The following is a 24,368-nucleotide window of genomic DNA, read 5'->3' on the forward strand; positions in this document are numbered from 1 at the left end:
TACTTGAAACTAAAAACATACTAATTCTTGAATCGCCAAAACGAATAAACACCCAAGCAACTAGGGAAGAGAACGGAAAAGACTACTACAATACACTGTACATAGAATTGTATCATAAAATACAAACCAAAGAGACATATTTATAGGAATGAGAAAAATAAGCAAAATACTAATTTGTCTTTATAATGTAAACCCAAATCAAATAAAATTGTATTACGAAATAGATATGTTATGAAACTCTTGGAATTCAATCTAATATTAAAATTGTATTATTTTGTTTTATATAAAATGACTCTTTAGGCTAAACTTTTAGAATTCAGTCTAACAACATTGAATTTATTTGTGCTCTTGTTGAGAGTTGAACTCAAGACCTCTCGCTTGCAAAACAAGTGCTCTAACCAACTAAGTTACGAGTGCAACTTGAAATAAATATGTATCGAAGACTAAAACGACAACCAAACAAATACTCGAACACTATATCTTAGGTTTTTGATTCCATGTTAACTTTATGAAAGGAAAAAAGAAAAACGACTAGGATATACATTGTATGTAAAATTGTATTATGAAATACATACCTAAGAGACCTATTTTGTTACACCCCGAATTTTGAGGCATCGAAAGATCGAGAGTGACTCAAATACACTATGCAATGCATGAAAATGAAAGAACAACTAACAGAAAAAACAGTTACAAAAAAATTTGTGCGAGTTTAAAACTTTACAAGCAATGTGATAAACTCGGAGCAAGAATCAAAATGTATATTTAAATATGCCTAGTTCATGTAACGAGTGAACAAGATTGGGGAACATTGAAGAGTTCGTTCCCTTCCATTGGTATAGAGCCTATTGATTTTTATTTTGAATTAAAAGTAGTATAGTGGGTATTTGATTTCTCATATATAAGATATATGTAATATTGTTTTGTAAAATTGATTGTTTTTGGCATTAGATTTACCGATTTGTTAGACAAATGTATACGGTTAGGTTCATTGTAAATTGAAAAGTGACAGCGGTGGCCATGACGACGTTCATCCATTTGCGGTACAATTTAGAGTTTTGAAAGCCTAATTTTACTACATTTGGAATTGTTCCAAAAAAAAATTTTAAAAAAAATCTACCTTAAGAATTATTCTAAAAGTAAAATATGTATATTTAGAATTGTTTGAATAGGAAAAGTTCTCTATTTGGAATTGTTCCAACCAGGAAATAATCCTAATTTTTTTTACATATGGAATAGTTCCATACGAGAAAGATCTCAAACCCTAATTTTATTACATATGGAATAGTTACATATCGATGTTGGGTTTTATGTCCTAAAACTCATAGATTGTAAACAAAAACATATTCTATTTTCAATAAAGTTATTATTGTTGTTTATTCAATAAAGATTGTCATTGAATAAAGTGAACTTTACTATCATTAATCTAAATCCAATAAACTAAGAACACTCTGGCTATAGTATGATTACTTGAACTATATGTAGAGACATAAGAGTGGATCAAGTTCAAGTATATAGTCAAAATGATCTATAATATAAGGATAAGGCTGAGTACTTTATTCTGGGGACACTATGGATGCGGCCCACTTTTGTATATGATATAAACAATGTGATCACTAAATTGTACATGTGGAGACATGTGAGTGGGGGCGTCCTATGCAAAGAGTATTGCATAAGATCGGACCATGAAGAAAACCACTCTCACTTTATAATGTCGTTTACTGTTGAGACTGATTTTCTTTTCATTCGATAACCTAGGTAACTCGGTTTTAATCCTGAGCTAACCATGAACTCCTGTTTATTCGGAATTATCCTTAGATTTGCATGGGTGAGAGTGGCTCTAGTTCGCCGACTCAATAGGCCTCCCATTTCAGGGGTAAGACTAGGTGAATGGTTGGGGACGTGGGGTGCAAGATGGAATTCACTCCTACCCACTTTTAGGTATAGAAGAGAGGTAGTTCCCTTAAGCACTGACTCTAGGTCTTGAACAAGGGGCCCCACCCTCTCATTGTCCTGAGAGGGATTCGGTTTACTGGTTGGACCACAAACCAATTGTTCATTAGAGGATCAGTGAGGCATAAGGAATAAGAAGTAACTTTAGGGGTAAAACGGTAAATTGACCCAGCTCTAGTTACGAACAACCTGTGAAGGATCGACTTACTAATCATGGTTATATCAAATGGACAAAAATATATCTATACTGAGGGGAGTGCAACTACTAGGCTATAGTGGAGTGTCCTAGTAGTTAACGAATGTTGGTTAACTAGGTTAATGAGTTTAACAGGTTAATCTTGGATCGTTGGAGCCCATGATCTATAGGTCCATTAGGTCCCTCTGCTAGCTCATATCGGACTAAACCATAGAACAGTATGACGAGTGAGTTCGAAGTGTTCGAATTCAAATTAGGGAATATGCGCTACATATATACGATATATTTAACCGCATTTTTGTTTTATTTACGAATTGAACAAAAAAGAGAGAATATGAGATATTTAAATAAGATTTAAATATCTTAATCAATTATGTGTCTGAATTGATTGGGATTGGCATTTGAATTAATATTAAATATTAATTAAATAGTTTAAATGTTACTTTAATTTGAAATTAATTATTCAAATTAATTGTTAAATTAAAATGAAGAAAGTCAAAATGTTGACTTCATTTAATGGAAAAATATATGTTAGTGGAATTTTGAGGTGTCAAAATTTGGTTTAACCAGACTTGCATGCTTGCCAAATAAACCCCACACGTTTGAGTCGAATTTTGAGTGTCAAAATTTGGTTAACTCAAATATGCATGCTTGCCACATAATCCCAAACATTTGAGTGGAATTTTGAGTGTCAAAATTTGGTGATCTCAAATTTGCATGAACATGCAAACATGACTCTTTAAATAGAGTGATCATGGTACATGGAAGATCTTCTTCTTCTGGGTGAAAAACCTTGAGAAAAAAACCTCTCACAAACACTCTCTTCATATATAAAAAATCCCTCCCAAGTTTAGTCACTCACCGGATTCCACAATCCCGTTCTAAGGCCGTAGGATAGTGGAGAAGACACTAGTGGTGGTTCGAAACCGGTTCGTGAGGAAAAAGGAATTTGAACTACAAAAGGTTAGTATTCAAACTCATTAAGTTTTAATACTTATGAACATGCTAGTTATTTACTATAATTGATGTTCTAAAAGTGCCTAAGATCCAAATTGCTTCCGCATGTGTTATATTAACACCATCAATCAGAAAAATCTCGAATCCTAATTTTATTAGATTTGGAATTGGTTACCATAGGAAAGATCTTAAAATCCAGTTTTATTATATTTGGAATTGTTCCAAACATAAAAGATCTTGAAAATCAAGATATGTCTTCCATCTAAATTATTGGAATTTAATTCATTTTCAATTTCTAGGATATGCCTGACATGTCCGATCAATTTTGATTTTTTTTTTTAAATGTAATTATGCATATATTCTATGTTTTAAATTGATTGATTAAATGCATCTGGTATGTCATTTAGTTTAAAATCCTATTATAGGTTAAGCATAATCATGCATTTTAATTGTTTTTTTAAATATAAATGTTATATTTGAAAATTTTTTATTAGGTTGTTTTCTTATAGAAATAAGATGATTTCTTAATTAGGATGTATTTTCTATATGCATTTGAGTATAATTGTTATGCTTAGAAATTAAATTAGGATATTTATTTCTTAAATTGAATGCATGATATTTACCTAATACCATAATGGTTTGTTCTAATATAATTAGAATTTGAGTAATCTATTAAATTTAATTTTAAAGAGTTTAAAATGCTAGATTTTTAAGATTATTCCCGAAGGGGATTAGTTTTCAATAGGATCCTAAAGACAGTTTAATTCATTCATTAATCTTGTAATTAATAGTTAATTAAAGAGGAATGAATTTTAAATAAAAAATTGACTACAAGGGAACTCTGTCTAAGGAAGGTTCTGACTAGGCTGAGGTATTTAAGCTGACAGAAATGGAACACCTATACCTCGAACCGACTTGGGAGTTGAATTAGTCAAATTTTATTTAATTTCATTAAGCAAGCTCACGATGTGATTAGTTTTTTTTAATAGTTTAAAAACTTGGCAATTCACATTAAAAGCAATCCACCCAACATATGGGTTATGAAAGGGTAGATTGGAAACTTAGATAAATGAGATTAGTCTACTTTTTCTGAGTAATAGAAAACCCTATTTCAAAATACTTAGGTGGAGAAGGACATCTGTCAATATAAAGATATTAAGGACACATGTCAGGATATCCTACCTTCTCTATTATTGATTCACACCGTGAGATTCATGCGGGACCTCGTGGCAGCTTTTGGACCATCCCCCCACGGAAGGTGTTTGCATGAGTGAATATCAAGGTGAATCTTGAGAAAGTATTTATAGTAAATGAGAGAAGGAAATGTGTCAACATATCCTATGGTCTCCATCATTGGTTCATAACGTGAGATCCATGCGGGGACTCATGGCGGCTTTTGGACCGTCCCCATGCGGAAGGTGTTTGCATGGGTCAATATCAGGGTGAACTCTTGAGAAGGATAAGATAGTAATTATATTTCCAATACTTGACCTACCCTACGGTGGCACTTGTTGGTATAAAATTACAAGATCTAAAATGATGGGTTACATTTACGAATAGATCATTAAGGTTGTTAATGATGTTCTTGACCGAACTAATGGTAATAAAATATTATAGGAATAAGAGTTATTCTGATATAATGTTTGGTTGAGATTGTCTCAGTTTAGTGAAGGAACACTTGACCTACCCTACGGCTGCACTTGTTCTAAATCACTAAAGTACCATAGCATTAGAAATTGTTTATAGGGTTCATTTTATAAAATTGTTTGTTCTCATGCTCAAATTGAATGGATAGTTGATTGTTTGTAATTAAATAATATTTTATATATTTCAAATATAATATTCAACATCTCCATTGTTTAATTTTCACTACTGATAAGTCATATTGAGAAAATTTTAATACTTGAAAAAATAATATTAGCACTATGATGAAGTGTATGATTTTTTTTTTCTTTTGTCTTTATTTTGCAATGTTCTCAAGACCTATTGTCAATGTGAATCGAATTATTCGAAGAGCACATGATTGATGAATCAAAGGTGATGAGAAAGCTTTGTTCATATCTTCTAGTTGATAGGTTGGATGTCATGACTAAAAGATAAGAAAATGACAAAAACATATGAGATGTTTAAGTCCATAGAAGCTAAATTTAGATAATTATTTAAATGATCTCCAAATTAAGTATTATAAAATTTAAGAAAAATTTTATGACCAAAGCTATTGATAGGAAATAGTTCCTAGCTTATAGTGAAAGAAATTTTCCAAATTACTCTATGGAAAAAAAACTAAATGATTTACTAGATTTTTTGTGGAGACTAGATGACACCCCTTATAGCTGATCTAAGATCTACTACCAAGATTTGTTTTTCATTACACTTGATATGTAATTCTTGAAAAATACTTGATGATGTAGATGTCAGAATTTAGTGCAAACTTCTCTCTAGTTTGAATTAATTATGGAATATATGTAATCATTTAATATTTGAAGAATATATTAGTTAGGGAATATATATTAGATATTTTAAATTTGAATAGTAGTATATTTTATTTTATTCACTAAATTTAGTTAGTTTATATTTGTGGTAGGTATTAGGGTTTAGGGTTTAAGGTTTAGTTGATAGTACGAGAAGGACATCTGTCAATAGTATGAGAACATTGTGTACTAAAATTAGTTGATAGAAGGTGGAATTTATTTCCAACTCTCAACGTAATACAATTTTGTAAAATTGTGATGTAAGAGGAGAAAACAATACTATATTAGATATAGTCACGTATTAAAAAAAAATTATACACTATTATTGAACTCTTGTTACGATATGCAACCGAGATTGCATAGTGAACATGATTGCCTTCAAAATTGTCTATGAGACAATTTTTGGAATTATGGAAATGTAGTAAACTTAGTGTACAACACTTCAATAATTGTAATCAAGCATATATGCTAAGACAAGTATGTTCAAAATTATGCCTAAGAACATTGTGTACTAAAATTAGTTGATAGAAGGTGGAATTTATTTCCAACTCTCAACATAATACAATTTTGTAAAATTGTGATGTAAGAGGAGAAAACAATACTATATTAGATATAGTCACGTATTAAAAAAAAATTATACACTATTATTGAACTCTTGTTACGATATGCAACCGAGATTGCATAGTGAACATGATTGCCTTCAAAATTGTCTATGAGACAATTTTTGGAATTATGGAAATGTAGTAAACTTAGTGTACAACACTTCAATAATTGTAATCAAGCATATATGCTAAGACAAATATGTTCAAAATTATGCCCAAGTGTAGGCTACTCCTAAAGATAAACAAAATAGTATTTTTGTAACGCCCCGCTAGGTTTAATATATATGTATTAGAATAAAAATAACAAAATAGAGAAGATGGTTTAATATATATATATATATATATCTATATATATATATTAAAATAAAAATAACAAAATAAGGAAAAGAAAAAAAAAAAAAAAAAAAAAACTGCCCACCTCTCCTTTAATCTCTCATCCCCTCCCCTAAAATACCTCTCTCATCCTGTATCAATACTTCATCAAACAAAACAGAAACAGAAAGAAAATATTGTCTCGAGGAAACAAATGCATATGATGGAGAGATGGTTAGACAATAATGACGGATTAGCAATTATTTAGATCTGGGTTAGAAATTTAGAAATTAACTGTTGGAATGATCTGAATTAGAAATTATCTATGTAGTAAGAGTCCTGAGCACGAAAAAAAAGAGATAGATAAGAAAAAAGAGATGAAGATAGGGAAAAGGAAGATCTGGAAAACATATCCAAATAAAAAAAAATGAAGTTTTGGAAAACAGGATAAAAAAAAAAAGAGAGAGAGAGAGGGGAAGATTAGGAAAACAGATCCAATAATAATAATAATAAAAACAATACATGGGAAGAGAAGAAGATAAAAACAATACATGGAATGAGGAGAAGATTAGATTTGGAAATAGTAAAGCCAAAACAAAATATATATATGTGAGAACAGAATAAACTGCTGAACAGGATTGAATTAAACGATTTAGAGAATTAAACTATTTAGATATGGGAGTAGACTATTTAGAGAATTAAACGATTTAGATGATTTAGATATGGGAGTAGAGTTAAACTTCTGGGAAGAAAGTAATAAAAGAATTATAGAATTAAACTCAAATTGATTAAAAGAGTTAGATTTAAATTGTTTAAAATAACGAGATAGGGAGGTAGAATTGAACGGCTTAAAACAATTAGAGTTAAAAGAAAAAAAAAACAAAAGAGAAATTTTAGGAAAGAAAAGAAAATTAGAACGGTTTGAAAATGGCAAGTACTATTCAGGTGGCACTGTAAACAGAATTAAAATATAACATAAAGTTAGAGAATGAGAATGGAAGATATAGATATGAGAACGTACGGTTTAGGTGGCACTGTAAACAGAATTAAAATATAACATAAAGTTAGAGAATGAGAATGGAATATATGAGAAATTATTATATTTGTATCTATATGATATAAAATTAAATGTTGAACTATCCAAGCGACTTGAAATATTAATAATCTTGACATATCTTTAGTTTAAGTTTTAAGTTTTATTATTCTATATAATTTAGAAACAATGAAAACATGGAACTCGATTTTTATTGAGGCCGTTTAGGTATTTTATACTGTTAGTTGGATTATTAATTAAAATGTGAAATACTAACAAAAGGTGACGAACGATGCGATAAGAATCAAACCTTAGCAACCTTTGGAGCAGCTCTCGAGGAACGGGAGCTTATGTTAATTAAATTAGGGAATACTTCGGCTAAGGCCAACCAGGTAAGTGGCCTTACTATAGGATAGGCTAAATAAATTGTATGATGCTTGATGATATGTGCCAGTTTATACATATTTTGTTGAGTGACGCTTAATATGTTTGACGCACGTTATGGCATTATGATGAGCATGATGATTGCATGATTTTTACCTTAATATGATGATGTTTTCCATATTGAGCATGCTAGATGATGATGAGTGCCATATTGCATCATGTCGTTAGATCGATGTAGGACACAACACTAAGAGCATGAAAATGATATTAATATAAATATCCACGATATGCGTTACCTAGAGTAACAAAGAGATGAGACTAGAGGGTTGTGTCAGAAGAGACATTACGATGGATTTAGAGGGACCTCATGCATTTTGTATATTCATAAGCATAGGGCTACTTCCCCTAGAGATGATGAGTGCGGACGCGCACCTTATGATGAGCGCGAATGCGCACAGGTGCGAAAGCACACAGATGAGGGTGTTCATGAGGCACATGACACTATGGGGTTCCGCTGACCTCCGGACGTCGCTACAGATTAGCTTGACCAGAGGGTCCAGGGGGTGTGCGAGCGCCCTGGGGACTCACACTCGCACGTGTGAGTCGTGTGTAGGGAAGTACTACACATCCAATTTGTCCGAGACTGGAGGCCACCCCTAAGATGATTAGAGATAGGTCCCTATTCATGATTGCATGTGTTTGCATTAGCATGACCCCTATAGTGGGGTCACTTACTGAGTATTTCTTCGAAATATTCAGGCCGTGTGCCATATTGTTTTTCAGGTAAAGGCAAGGCTCCCATGTACGGTTGACGGTGGCATCGTGATCAGAGACTGTGGCGCGTGCATAGGATAGTTGCATATTTAAAATTCCTAGTCTTGGTTAGGATAGGGCGTTTGCATTTCATTCATTTATATTAATTAATTTGTAATCGTTTTATTTTGTCTTTTGAACTCCAGCACGATGTTTGAAACACGTAAGTCCGGTAGTGTTTTCCAATGTTTTAATGTATTCTGAAGTTTTAAATTTTTCCGCTAATAAAGGTGAGCATGCTTAGATTTTTATTCTGCATTAGAGATGAGCATGAGACGTTAGTGGCGACTCTAGATATGTGGAAATTTAGGGTCGTTACAGTTGGTATCAGAGCTCTAGGTTTTAGATTCTGTAGACTAGCCTACAATGTAGGCTTGACACGTTCCATGGTCCCAACGTCGATGCCCCGTCACCGTCAGGTACGTCTTGCACAAGATAAGAAAAGAGAAACGTTTTCAAACTCGCATGCATTTTTATGTTAATGTTACTGAAATTGTTTTGATATTTCACGTATTTATTTAAGAGCATGATGTGATGCGTTGCATGATGAGTGATTTTGTTTGCAATATGATTTGAACTTAGTAGATGTGATGCATAGCATAATTTCATAGGTAATGAGCCTTAAATTTAAGAGATGATATCTTGGTTTCTAAAACCATGCTGCCTAGACCATGCGAAAGAGTAAGACGAGGAAGGGGACTACCTCCTATTAGAGATAGAGGACGAGGTGAGGCTGAAGAGAGCCCACCTCGAGAGGGATTAGAGACAGGGTTTGAATTAGAACCCTTATTGTATGTATGGTCGGCAAGCAGCCCTGAGAGGGTAGACGTAGTAACTAAGGATAGAGAAAAGAATGACCAAGCAATAGTAGCCGACCAAACTCTAAGCGTAGTCCTAATAGTAGTGAAGATGATCTACTTCGACGTAGTACTAGGCATGGATTGACTAGCTGCAACCCATGATATTATAGAATGTCGCAAAAAAAAAAAAAAAAAAAACAAACAAAACAAAAAAAAGTGATATTCTCACCATCGGTGGGACCTAGCTTTAAATTTAAAGGCACAAATGCCGGGGCTACCCCAAAGGTAGTCTCGATGATGAAAGCAACGAGATTAGTCCAACAAGGTGGTTGAACTATATTAACATGTGCCGTAGATGTAAGAGGAAAAGAAAAGACCCTAGAAAACATGTCCATTGTTAATGAGTTCCCAAATGTGTATTCGGATGACCTACCAGGAATACCCCCTTCTCGAGCGGTCGACTTCATCATCGAACTCGAGCTGGGAACTAGGCCTATTCCTAAAGCACCTTATCGCATGGTGCTAGCAGAGTTGAAAGAACTCAAAGGCACAATTACAAGACCTACGGGAAAAAGGGTTCATTCGACCTAGCATATTCCCCTAGGGTGCGCCAGTGTTGTTTGTTCAGAAGAAAGATGGATCGATGCGTTTGTGCATCGATTACAGAGAGTTAAATAAGAGAACCATAAAGAACAAATACCCTCTACCTAGAATAGAATACTTATTCGATCAACTAAGAGAAGCAACAATATTTTCTAAGATAGACCTGTGGTCAGGTTATCATTAAATAAAGAGTAAAGAAAAAGACGCACCAAAGATAGCATTTAGGACAAAGTATGATCGCTATAAGTTCGTGGTATGTCATTTAGCCTCACCAATGCTCCAACTGTGTTAACGGAGTTAATGAACCGAGTGTTCAAAGACTATCTAGACACTTTTGTGATTGTGCTCATTGATGACATCCTAGTGTACTCGAAAATAGACTTGGAACACTAGAAACACCTCTGAAAAGTCCTAGCCACCCTAAGAAAGAACAAGTTGTATGCCAAGTTCTCACAGTGTGAATTTTGGTTATGATAAGTCTCTTTCCTAGGATACGTGGCAACAAAGGATGGAGTATCCGTAGATCCTACTAAGATCAAAGCGGTCACGAAGTAGGAACGCCCAACTTCGGTAACACCAGTACAGAGTTTCTTGGGACTAGCGAGATACTATCGAAGGTTCGTGTAGCACTTCGCTAGAATAGCCTCGCCTTTGACACAGCTAACGAGAAAAGGGGTACCATTTATATGAAATGATGCTTGTGAGGCAAGCTTCCAAAACCTAAAAGAGAGATTGGTAACCGTCTCGGTACTCACGGTACCTGAGATCTCAGAAGAGTACGTAATCTATAGTGACGTCGTTAAAGAATGGACTAGGATGTGTGTTAATGCAACACCGTAAAGTTGTTGCATACGCGTCCTGTCAACTAAAAGAAAACGAAGATAATTACCCTACCCACGACCTGGAGTTGGCCGCTGTAGTGTTCACGCTGAAATTTGGTGACACTATCTATATGGAGAGAAAATTCAAAGTTTAACCGACCACAAGATTTTAAATATTTCTTCACCCAGAAAGAGTCAAATATGAGACAGAGAAGGTGGTTAGAATTGGTGAATGACTACGATGTAGATATCCAGTACCACCCTAGAAAAGCAAACGTGGTCGCAGACGCTTTGAGTAGAAAGGTGACCCACTCTTCGACCCTCATTACAAGGGAAGTAAGGGTACAAAGAAAATTCGAGGGAGCCAACATAGTGTAGCGACTGAGAGAGTCATGGCACAGCTGGCTGACTTACAGTGCAACCTACACTTAGGCAAAGAATGGTTACCTCCCAACGAGAGGAACCAAGCCTACAGAAAGTCCTGGGCAAGCTAGACAAAAGTCTAGTAGACAGGTTCTCGAAGTCCTTAGATAAGGACTATTGTATCAGGGATGCCTATGTGTCCCAGAGAAGTTAAGGAAGGAGATACTAATGAAAGCTCACAACTCGCCATTTGCCATGCACCCAAGAGGTACAAAAATGTACCAAGATTTTAAACAACATTTCTGATAGAAGAGCATGAAGAGGGACATGGCCGAGTTTGTGAGCGAGTGCTTAGTTTGTCAACAAGTGAAAGTTCCTAAACAAAAGGCAGTGGGGTTGTTGTAGCCCCTAAGCATACTAGAGTGGAAGTGGGAAAACATAGCAATGTTCATAGTAGGATTACCCAAAACGCACAAAGCATATACAGTGATCTGGGTAGTTGTCGATAGGTTGACCAAATCGGCACACTTCCTACCTAGGAAAGCTACATATACAGTTGACAAATGGGCACAACTGTATGTGAAAGAAATAGTAAGATTACGTGGAGTCCTAGTGTCTATAGTGTCGGATCGAGATTCACACTTTACGGTAGCATTTTGTCGCAGACTTTAAAAAGCGCTAGGTACCCGCCTCGAATTTAGTACTGCCTTTAACCCCTAAACAGATAGAAAAATGGAGCGTTTAAACCAAATTCTAGAGGACATGCTACGCGCTTGCATACTAGATTTTAAGGGAAGTTAGGATTCCAAACTCCACCGGATGGAATTCTCGTATAATAACAGCTTCCAAGCAACTATTGGAATGGCACCGTTTGAGGCCTGATACGAAAAATGGTGTAGGTCCCCACTATGCTGGGACGAAGTAGGCGAGAGAGAGTTAGTAGGACCCGAGCTGGTTGGACTCACCAATGAGGCTGTCTAGAAAATTTGAGCAAGGATGCGTATTGCTCAAAGTAGACAGAAAAGCTACGCCGATGTAAGGTGTAGAAGCCTGGAGTTTGAGATAGGGGACCCAGTATTCCTCAAGGTGGCACCTATGAAAGGTGTCTTGAGGTTCGAACGTAAGGGCAAGTTAAGTCCTAAAGTCATTGGACCATTCGAGATCCTAGAGCGAGTTGGTCCAGTAGCGTATAAGTTAGCCCTACCTCCGACCTCTCAGGAGTTCATGATGTATTTCACGTGTCGATGCTGAGAAAGTACATTATGGACCCTATCCACGTAATAGACTATGAACCACTCCAACTTAATAAAGATCTGAGTCACGAGGAAAAAAAAAAAAAAAAAAAAAAAAAAAAAAAAAAAAAAAAAAAAACCCAATAAGAATCTTAACCAGAGAAGTAAAAGCATTACGCAACAGAAACATTGCGTTCCTTAAGGTGTTGTGGCGAAATCACCACACCAAAGAGACCACGTGGGAGAGTGAGGTTGAAATAAGTGAAAAACTCTCCGAACTAGTACAAGAGTTGGAGATTTTCGAGGACGAAAGTTCTTTTTAGGGGTAGATAATGTAACGCCCGCTAGGTTTAATATATATGTATTAGAATAAAAATAACAAAATAGAGAAGATGGTTTAATATATATATATATATATATTAAAATAAAAATAACAAAATAAGGAAAAGAAAAAAAAAAAAAAAAAAAAAAAACTGCCCACCTCTCCTTTAATCTCTCATCCCCTCCCCTAAAATACCTCTCTCATCCTGTATCAATACTTCATCAAACAAAACAGAAACAGAAAGAAAATATTGTCTCGAGGAAACAAATGCATATGATGGAGAGATGGTTAGACAATAATGACGCATAGATAGTTAGACAATAATGGAGAGATCAGAAGAAGGCAGATAATGGAGAGATGGTAGGCAGATAAACAAAGATAGATGTCATTTCAGGTTAGTAGTTTTACTTTTTCCTTTTATGAAGGATATTAGCAATTATTTAGATCTGGGTTAGAAATTTAGAAATTAACTGTTGGAATGATCTGAATTAGAAATTATCTATGTAGTAAGAGTCCTGAGCACGAAAAAAAAGAGATAGATAAGAAAAAAGAGATGAAGATAGGGAAAAGGAAGATCTAGAAAACATATCCAAATAAAAAAAAAATGAAGTTTTGGAAAACAGGATAAAAAAAAAAAAGAGAGAGAGAGGGGAAGATTAGGAAAACAGATCCAATAATAATAATAAAAACAATACATGGGAAGAGAAGAAGATAAAAACAATACATGGAAGGAGGAGAAGATTAGATTTGGAAATAGTAAAGCCAAAAAAAAATATATATATGTGAGAACAGAATAAACTGCTGAACAGGATTGAATTAAACGATTTAGAGAATTAAACGATTTAGATATGGGAGTAGACTATTTAGAGAATTAAACGATTTAGATGATTTAGATATGGGAGTAGAGTTAAACTTCTGGGAAGAAAGTAATAAAAGAATTATAGAATTAAACTCAAATTGATTAAAAGAGTTAGATTTAAATTGCTTAAAATGACGAGATAGGGAGGTAGAATTGAACGGCTTAAAACAATTAGAGTTAAAAGAAAAAAAAAACAAAAGAGAAATTTTAGGAAAGAAAAGAAAATTAGAACTGTTTGAAAATGGCAAGTACTATTCAGGTGGCACTGTAAACAGAATTAAAATATAACATAAAGTTAGAGAATGAGATGTTAGATTGAATGGCACGATGACCTATATGGGTCACGACCTCATGTATTTATAGATGCGTATAATGAAGATTACATTCCAAATTATGATTTGGTAACAAACCATAAAATCATAGATTTGGTAACAAACCCTTCAAATCATAAACTAGTAAATCTTAGACTATTTTAGTATATACAGTTATGATCTATTTTAGGTTTAACACCCCCCCTCAATCTGGACGATGTACTACTAAGTTCAGATTGCGCCTAAAATAGCTAAAAGAAGGAGCTGGTAGTGGCTTTGTCATGATATCGGCGAGCTGATCCTTGGAAGATATGAGTCGAACATCAAGCTGACGAGTCGATACTCGTTCACGAACGAAGTGATAATCAACCTCAACATGCTTCGTCCGTCGATGAAAGATTGGATTGGCGGATAGGTAGGTGGCACCAATGTTGTCACACCATAGGCTAGGCGCTCGCGCTTGCGAGATCCCGAGCTCACGCAAGAGAACTTGGATCCAAATTAATTCGGCAGTGGCATCAGCAACCGCCTTATATTCGGCTTCCGTACTAGAACGAGAAACTGTCGATTGTTTCCTCAAACTCCAAGAGATAAGATTGCCACCAAAGAAGATCACATAGCCTCCAGTGCTTCGACGATCATCAGGATTTCCAGCCCAATCAGCATCTGAAAAGGCACTCAACAAATCAGTGCTGGACTTTGTAAGACACAAACCCATATCAATAGTGTCATGTAGATAACGGAGAATTCGTTTGACTGCCGCCCAATGTATAGAAGTCGGAGAGGACATGAACTGACACACTCTGTTGACACAGAAGGATATATCAGGACGTGTCAGAGACAAATATTGGAGAGCACCAACGACACTTCGATAGCGAGTAGTATCCTCAGGTGAGAGCTTTTCACCACCATTCAATAACAACTTCTCACTGGGAAGCATAGGTGTGGGCACACCTTTGGAGGTGAGCATATTGGTTCTGGCTAATAAATCTCGAATGTATTTATGTTGTGTCAGAATAAGTCCACTAGAAGTATGGCGGACCTCAATCCCAAGAAAATAACTCAAAATACCAAGATCCTTGACGGCAAAATCATCCTGAAGCTGTATAAGAAGTTTCTCAGTAGCCGTAGAAGATGAGCTGATGATAATAATATCATCAACGTAGATGAGAATATACATCTGAATGCCCGTTTTGTTAAAAATAAAAAGAGAGACATCAGCCTTTGAAGGTGTAAAATCCAGCTGTAATAGTTTGGAGCTAAGGCGAGAAAACCAGGCACGCGGAGCTTGTTTAAGGCCATAAAGCGACTTATCCAGCTTGCAGAGATAACCAGGGTGTTGAGAATCCACAAATCCAGGGGGCTGCTTCATATAAACATCTTCATTAAGAAGGCCATGAAGAAAAGCATTTTGAATATCAATCTGCCGAATAGCCCAACCACGAGAAACAGCAAGAGATAATAAGAGCCGAATGGTAGTGGGCTTAACAACTGGACTAAAGGTATCATCATAATCGACGCCATACTGCTGTTTAAAACCTTTAGCAACCAGGCGTGCTTTGTAGCGATCAATAGAGCCATCTGGCTTTTGTTTGAGTTTGAAAACCCATTTGCAATCAATAACGTTAAGACCAGCACGAGGAGGAACTAAGTGCCATGTCTTATTTTTTTGAAGTGCCTGAAATTCATCATTCATTGCCTGACGCCAGAGGGGATGCTCCATAGCAGTAATATGTGAAGTAGGTTCAGAGGCAGAAGACCGAGCTACAAGATATGTTACTGTTCCATCTGTACGCACCTTGGGTTTCTTGATATTGTGCTTCAATCGAGTACCATACGGATGAGTAGTAGGTGCAGGATCCACATTTGAGGGGACGGCCGTATCAGCCGTTGCGAGGGGAGCAACCGATGCTACAGCAGTTGGTTGACCAACGGCCGAGGATTCGACCGGGCATTGCGCAATATCATCTGCTGGCGGAGGAGCCGATGCCTCAATCATTGGCGGAACAACCAACGCCGATTCGCATGGCAGCGACGCGGAGGATTGTTGCGGCAATTCCGAAGCTGATGTAGACACCAAATTTTCTGCATCCAAAGAGTTAGTAGGCCCAGACATATGCATAAGATCATTCTCCAAATTAGTACTGCTATTACCCAAATGCAAGGTGCACAAATCAGGGGCATTATACGTCGACTGCATGATTGGGGAAGAATTAGGTGAGGCTCTCTTGAATGGAAAAACATTTTCATCAAATATGACATCTCTAGACATATAGACACGACCAGAATCGGTGTCAAGACACTTATACCCTTTATGTGAAGAACTGTAGCCTAGAAAGACACATTCCTTTGATCGAAAAGAGAGCTTTTGTTTGTTATAAGGACGAAGATGAGGCCAACAAGCACACCCAAAATTTTTTAATAAGGAGTAATTTGGTGGGGTATGAAAAAGAAGCTCTAAGGGGCATTTTTTATCGATGACACGAGTAGGAAGACGATTGATGAGATATGTGGCTGTAAGAAACGCGTCGTCCCAAAATTTAATAGGTACATGAGCATGAGCTAGAAGGGCTAGGCCAGTTTCAACAATATGACGATGCTTGCGTTCAGCAGACCCATTTTGTTGATGTGTGTGAGGGCACGAAACACGATGACCAATTCCAAGGGAATGAAAAAATGTGTTATGAATTTTCTGATATTCCCCACCCCAATCAGATTGAACCCACTTGATTTTAGTATCTAGGAGGCGCTCAACATGAGCTTGGAATTGCAAAAATATACGAGGAGCTTCTGTACGATCATGCATCAAATAGATCCACGAAAATTTACTGAAATCATCAATGAAACTAATATAATATTTAAAACCCCCAACAGATGGAGGTGCAGGGCCCCAAACATCCGAAAAAATAAGTTCCAAAGGTGACGAAAACCTATGGGAAGAACTAGTATACGGTAATCGATGACTCTTTGCTAACTGACACGCATTACAAACTGACAAAGATGACTCACTAGCACACGAAATATTATTTAGACGCAAAATGGATTTTATTATTTGAGATGAAGGATGTCCAAGACGAGCATGCCATTGGGCGTGAGTAGTAGAAATGCTCACCAAGGCGTGCTTGAGATTATCGACATCGGATGGCTTAATAGGATAAAGACCAGATTCACACCTCCCATTTAGGAGACTTTTCCTCGACTGTCGATCCTTTATAGAAAAATGCCAAGGATGGAATTCAAAAAATACGTCATTATCACGAGAAAATTTATGAACAGAAAGAAGATGTTTGGAAATTTCAGGCACATGCAAAATATTACGCAACACAAGAGGACGAGTAGCAGTATTAATTAGAGAATGACCAGTATGCAAAACACGCAAACCTGCTCCATTGCCGACTTGAACTTGTTCACCTCCATGATAACGTTCACGCACAGCGAGACGATCCAGGTCACTGGTGATATGGTCCGTAGCGCCTGTGTCGCTGTACCAATTTGGGTCAATCTTGTAAGAGGAAGTAGCCGCCAGTGCCGTAGGAGGAGCAGAAGAAGGTTCATCTTGATAGGACTCATTCATCCTATGCCAGCAGCGGATAGCAGTATGCCCCACTTTGCCGCAGATCTGGCAGGAAGGACGAGCAGAAGGGCCACGACGATCACCAGCAGGACGAGAGGGTGCATAACCTTGAGAACGACCACGACCGCGATCCCTACGCCCACGATTCTTCTGCTGACCACCACGACTAGCATAATTGGCAGAAGATCCAAGATTTAACTGAAGTTCAGCCTGGTGTTGTAGTTGGCGAGCTTCATACGTCATTAGATGTGCAAACACATCATCAAGGGTGAGGGCTTCACTCTTGGTAGTCATTGAGGTGACGAAGGGATCATAGTCAGGGCCAAGACCAGCGAGAAGATACGCGATCACATCATCATCCTGCAAGGCAGAGCCGGCGGCGGCCAGCTCGGTGGCTAGCCCTTTGATCTTGCAAAAATAATTTGCAGCAGATTGATCTCGTTTCTTGGACGTGGCGAGCTCAACACGAATCTGAGTAGTGCGAGCACGAGTTGACGATGAAAACATCCGCTGCAGGGTATCCCACGCCTCCTTGGACGTAGTAGCGGCAACCACATCATGAAGAATCTCCTCAGACATGGAGGAGAGAAGGCCGCTAAGGACTTGTTGATCCTGATCATACCACTGATTATAGGCCGGATTAGAGACCAGCTCAGCACCAGCAGCAGTTGAGGAAGGGATCAGCTTGGCAGGTGCAACATTGGTGCCATCGAGGTAGCCCATAAGCTTCGTACTCCGTAGGTAGGGGAGGAGCTGGGCACGCCATATGATGAAGTTGTTTTTGGTTAGACGAATTGTGACAACATGGTGTAGAGGGATTGGATATTGTTTAAGGCCAAAAGTCGCCATGGTAGTTGAGACGGTGTTGGAGATGGTGGATGGAGAGGAGGAAGAAGACATGGCGAGGAGTTTAAAAAATAAACCTTGGCTCTGATACCATGTTAGATTGAATGGCACGATGACCTATATGGGTCACGACCTCATGTATTTATAGATGCGTATAATGAAGATTACATTCCAAATCTATGATTTGGTAACAAACCATAAAATCATAGATTTGGTAACAAACCCTTCAAATCATAAACTAGTAAATCTTAGACTATTTTAGTATATACAGTTATGATCTATTTTAGGTTTAACATGAGAATGGAAGATATAGATATGAGAACGTACTGTTTAGGTGGCACTGTAAACAGAATTAAAATATAACATAAAGTTAGAGAATGAGAATGGAATATATGAGAAATTATTATATTTGTATCTATATGATATAAAATTAAATGTTGAACTATCCAAGCCACTTGAAATATTAATAATCTTGACATATCTTTAGTTTAAGTTTTAAGTTTTATTATTCTATATAATTTAGAAACAATGAAAACATGGAACTCGATTTTTATTGAGGCCGTTTAGGTATTTTATACTGTTAGTTGGATTATTAATTAAAATGTGAAATACTAACAAAAGGTGACGAACGATGCGATAAGAATCAAACCTTAGCAACCTTTGGAGCAGCTCTCGAGGAACGGGAGCTTATGTTAATTAAATTAGGGAATACTTCGGCTAAGGCCAACCAGGTAAGTGGCCTTACTATAGGATAGGCTAAATAAATTGTATGATGCTTGATGATATGTGCCAGTTTATACATATTTTGTTGAGTGACGCTTAATATGTTTGACGCACGTTATGGCATTATGATGAGCATGATGATTGCATGATTTTTACCTTAATATGATGATGTTTTCCATATTGAGCATGCTAGATGATGATGAGTGCCATATTGCATCATGTCATTAGATCGATGTAGGACACAACACTAAGAGCATGAAAATGATATTAATATAAATATCCACGATATGCGTTACCTAGAGTAACAAAGAGATGAGACTAGAGGGTTGTGTCAGAAGAGACATTACGATGGATTTAGAGGGACCTCATGCATTTTGTATGTTCATAAGCATAGGGCTACTTCCCCTAGAGATGATGAGTGCGGACGCGCACCTTATGATGAGCGCGAATGCGCACAGGTGCGAAAGCACACAGATGAGGGTGTTCATGAGGCGCATGACACTATGGGGTTCCGCTGACCTCCGGACGTCGCTACAGATTAGCTTGACCAGAGGGTCCAGGGGGTGTGCGAGCGCCCTGGGGACTCACACTCGCACGTGTGAGTCGTGTGTAGGGAAGTACTACACATCCAATTTGTCCGAGACTGGAGGCCACCCCTAAGATGATTAGAGATAGGTCCCTATTCATGATTGCATGTGTTTGCATTAGCATGGCCCCTATAGTGGGGTCACTTACTGAGTATTTCTTCGAAATACTCAGGCCGTGTGCCATATTGTTTTTCAGGTAAAGGCAAGGCTCCCATGTACGGTTGACGGTGGCATCGTGATCAGAGACTGTGGCGCGTGCATAGGATAGTTGCATATTTAAAATTCCTAGTCTTGGTTAGGATAGGGCGTTTGCATTTCATTCATTTATATTAATTAATTTGTAATCGTTTTATTTTGTCTTTTGAACTCCAGCACGATGTTCTTTTGAACTCCAGCACGATGTTTGAAACACGTAAGTCCGGCATGTATTCTGAAGTTTTAAATTTTTTCGCTAATAAAGGTGAGCATGCTTAGATTTTTATTCTGCAGATAGCATGAGACGTTAGTGGCGACTCTAGATATGTGGAAATTTAGGGTCGTTACAATTTTATTTAATTCTAAATAGAAAAACATATTGGTATGACAAATGTAATTTTCTAAAGAAGTTCATAGAAGGACATACACTTATAATAAGGTGAGATATGTTAGACGAACACGACTCTCCACAATGGTATGATATTGTCCACTTTGAACATAAGCTCTCATGGCTTTGCTTTGGGCTTCCCCAAAAGGCCTCATAGCAATGGAGTTAGTATTCCTCACTTATAAACCCATGATCATTCCCTAAATTAGTCGATGTGGGACTTCCATCATAGTCCCATCATCCAACAAGATAGTGTTAATTAAATAGTTCCAAGTTGTTAACAATTTAATTTCACTTGAGAGTCAAGTGGATCCTAGTCATTAATTCGATAAGTCTCATCGTAGTGGGGGAATTATGAGATGATTCAATCCTACTAAAATTCAAATTGTCATGTTAGATGACCAATTTAAGGACTTATTACCCTCAAAATAGTTATGAGGGATGATGACGAAGGATAAATATTTTAAAGTCATAAAATCCAGAGATTTGTAGATATTCTTGATGAGGTTAAACTCATACGATATGAATTGACCTACAAAAGGAAAATTATGTATAGATAAGAAGATATAGATCTTCAAAACAGGACTCATGACAAAGAGTTGAACTTAGTGGGAGAAAGTAGCTAGAAGTAGACTTTCTCTCCTATTGTAATTCTAGAGTCTATTATTATTCTCTAATTCATTTTTGTATATATAAGATATGTTAAATAAATATTTAGAATTCTTTTTGTGAAAAGAAATCTAAGAGGATACATCTGCACATATTATTATATGGATTTATTATTAAAATTCAAAAGCAAAATATTTGCTAAAGGAGTAAAAGTTAATTTATGAAATGAATTAAACTATAGATTTTTGAATAGAAGGTTTGATAACCTTTAACTTTAAATAAATTGTAATGAGCTTGTGAAAACAAAGAAAATTACTGAGTGAATTTTCTCAATTTTTTTTAGATTGGAGACATATTACTCCTTATGAATTGATGTGATCTTTCACTCTACCATAAATAGATTTGGAATAATTTTGTATCTCCTAAAAATAGAAATTTAAGGATAAATGTCAATATTGACTCATATATATTATATTGACAAAATTGTCAAATATTTGATGCAAAACTTCAAAGAATGATAATATCATTGAAATATGAAGTCAGAGGAATAGTATCCTAAGTAACCTCAAATGTTGAGAGTATGATTAATTATTTTTCCTGAGTGGGAGATAATTAATGCATAGATGAGAATTAACCTTAAATATATAGTTAATTAAATTATATTAGTTAAACTAATGTATGACCTGAAAAATTAAAGTTTTCTCAAAGTATCCATGGATAATGAGAATTTTTTTATTGTGTATGGAGTTAAAGATTTGATCTTTAAGTGATACACTAGTTACATAAATTTAGAAAATTTAGGTTAAGATCAATTTTACCTTAGATTGTGAAGTATGGTATACGGAACATTTTTTACTTTTAAAGCAACAAAATGACTGGTATGACTATAATAATTTCTTAAACATTTGGAAGGTGTTTCACATGTGATTTAGTTTGTCACTCTCATTGTGATGATAGTGATACAAAGACTAATATTAAGGAAATTATAAAAGATCAATCTATAAAGAATGATATTGAGAGAGAAAGCATCATTGGCAATGACCAAAATGACTTTTAATGATAATTATTTTGTTTTATATAAAATGACTCTCTAGGTTTAAAGTGTTTGAGGGTCATCTAGAATGTCTAGGATTACGAGACATGTCCCATCTTCAATAGGGCAAGTGAGAGAACATGTTGGGTATAGAGTAAGTGGGAGATTGTTGGGATTTATGCCCTAAAGCCCGGTAATTAATTTACTTTTTAACTATAATTTTTATTATTTTATTTGTAATTTAATTGTTATCCATGGTATCAAAATCCAACATTATTAATATACTTGAACCGTATGTGGTTGACATACAAGAGAATTGTGTTCAAGTAATAACCTAAAGAGTCTATAGTATATGAATAAAGTTAGGTGCTTTATCGTGGTAACACTATTGATATGGCTCACTTTGTAATGGTTACAAATGATTTGATCCAAATCGTTCCTATGGAGATATGTAAGTGGGAGTATACTATACAATGAGTTTGTATAAGACTGAACTAAGAAATATTTAATCTTTCTTTATAAATCCGTTAATTGAGAAGATTAATATTTCACATTATGATCATATGCGACTCAAACTTAATCCTGAGTGAGTTATGAACTCCTACATGTGAGAGATTGTCCTTTAATTTACATGGGTGAGTATGACTCTTTTAGCCCATTCAATATGCCTACCATTTGAGGGACATACCATACTTTGAGACAAGCCATTTTGTTGCTTTATTATAGTCATACAAGTCATTTTATGCGTATGCCTACTATAATATGCCTATAATATGCCTACCATTTTAAGCATGTTTAGTTTGGAACAATATTATGTTTGGCAACCTCTTGAAATTTTCTTAACAAACATGTGGGTAAAGCAAAACATGCTAAAAACAACTCAGGTTGATCGGTAAGAATAATCTCTCTTCTTTGAAACACTTTATGAGGAATAAATAATGTGGTCATAGTGCAAAAGATGTCGAAAAATGCTGGAGCCACTGGGTGTCAAATTCATACTAAAAAATTTGGTTCAAATCCTGTTCCTGGGACATTGCACTAATCGGTTTAACGGGTTCTTGCTTTTTTTTTCCCCCCTTTTGTACAAGTCTTATTTCTAACGATTTTAGGTTGAAAACAGTCTCTAACCAATGTAGTCATAAATAAAAATGTTTGTGGCCCCAAAGCTAGTACTTCGTTGGGTTTGGCCAATGCCCAGTTTCTTTGAGATTCAACCATTCAAAGGCTAGTGAGAGAGATATTACAACACACCCATTAATGAACAACTTACAGAAACGATAAACAACGTTTAGTTATCAATTTATGTTTGGATTAAGAGAGGGAAATGGATCCATAACTTCTTTTAGTTCCATCCCAACTTATTCCTATTTTTCAATTTGTATTAAATAAATAAAAAGTTCCAAATCTAAAACGAAATATCATTGTCTCTCACTAGTTTTCAAACCATATACATAAAAAAGAAAAGAAAGCACAGGCTTCATGAGTACGATCAAATCGAGTTTCTTGGCTGCTACAATTTTGATGTTACTATTGTTAGCTCTTACCGTCGATGCTCAATCTAGTGCCGATGTTGTTTTTCCTTTGAAAAGATATGGTAACATAGTGTCTGGTACTGACATCACGAAGGTAAATATACAATATGAACATCAATATTATCACTAGTTGAGCTGATCAATTGTTTGATATAAGTTTTTGTTACTTGTGAAATGTAGGCTTTAGGAAATGCATGGAAGGATGCATGCACGTCCAATCGTTCTAGTGCAATTTTTATTCCGAAAGGGATATTTAAAGTAAAGCAAGGGAAGTTTGAAGGACCTTGTCATAGCCCAATTGACTTTCAACTTGGAGGAACATTGCAGACACAAAAAAGTCTTCAGGGAGATAATTGGATCACTTTTGCACGTGTTGATAAATTGACATTATCAGGTGAAGGAGTTTTTGATGGCCAAGGAAAGGCAGCTTGGAAAAGGAATGATTGCCACAAAGCATAAATTGTGCCCAAACTCCCTGTTGTAATATGCCTTTAGCTTTCCTTCTCAATCTCATGCATCTTGTTGTTTTTGAAAGGGCCTCTTACATGTCTTCTCTAATGTTATGACATTTACGATTTGGTAAATGTTCTTCATTTTCTAGAGGATAATCTTTAAACAATCAAGTAAAGAAGTGAATTTTTTTTGAGTTTTCAATTTTATTGGGTTCTGTTCAAATTTTTAGCTTCATTACCGACTCTCACAAAATATTATTTGATTATACAAAATGTTTAGAGTTTGAGGTTCAACTTCATCACCAATTCAACCGTTAAGAGAATAACATCACTTGATAGCAAGAACTTCCATATCAACGTCCTCAGCTGCAACAACCTCACATTCCATAATATCAATATA

The 24,368-nt window shown here is 35.9% G+C and overlaps 1 non-coding gene across 1 annotated transcript; it reads right to left on the minus strand.

Moving 5' to 3' along the window:
• Nucleotides 1-17,832: 17,832 nt before the first annotated feature.
• LOC147789886 (small nucleolar RNA Z247) lies at nucleotides 17,833-17,972 on the minus strand. The gene has a single exon (XR_015423301.1). It is a non-coding gene; the product is annotated as a small nucleolar RNA Z247 (small nucleolar RNA).
• Nucleotides 17,973-24,368: the final 6,396 nt, after the last annotated feature.

Source organism: Cucurbita pepo, chromosome 12 (genome assembly GCF_057944985.1).
Source record: "Cucurbita pepo subsp. pepo isolate OVF chromosome 12, ASM5794498v1, whole genome shotgun sequence".
In the NCBI taxonomy this organism is placed as follows: domain Eukaryota; kingdom Viridiplantae; phylum Streptophyta; class Magnoliopsida; order Cucurbitales; family Cucurbitaceae; genus Cucurbita; species Cucurbita pepo.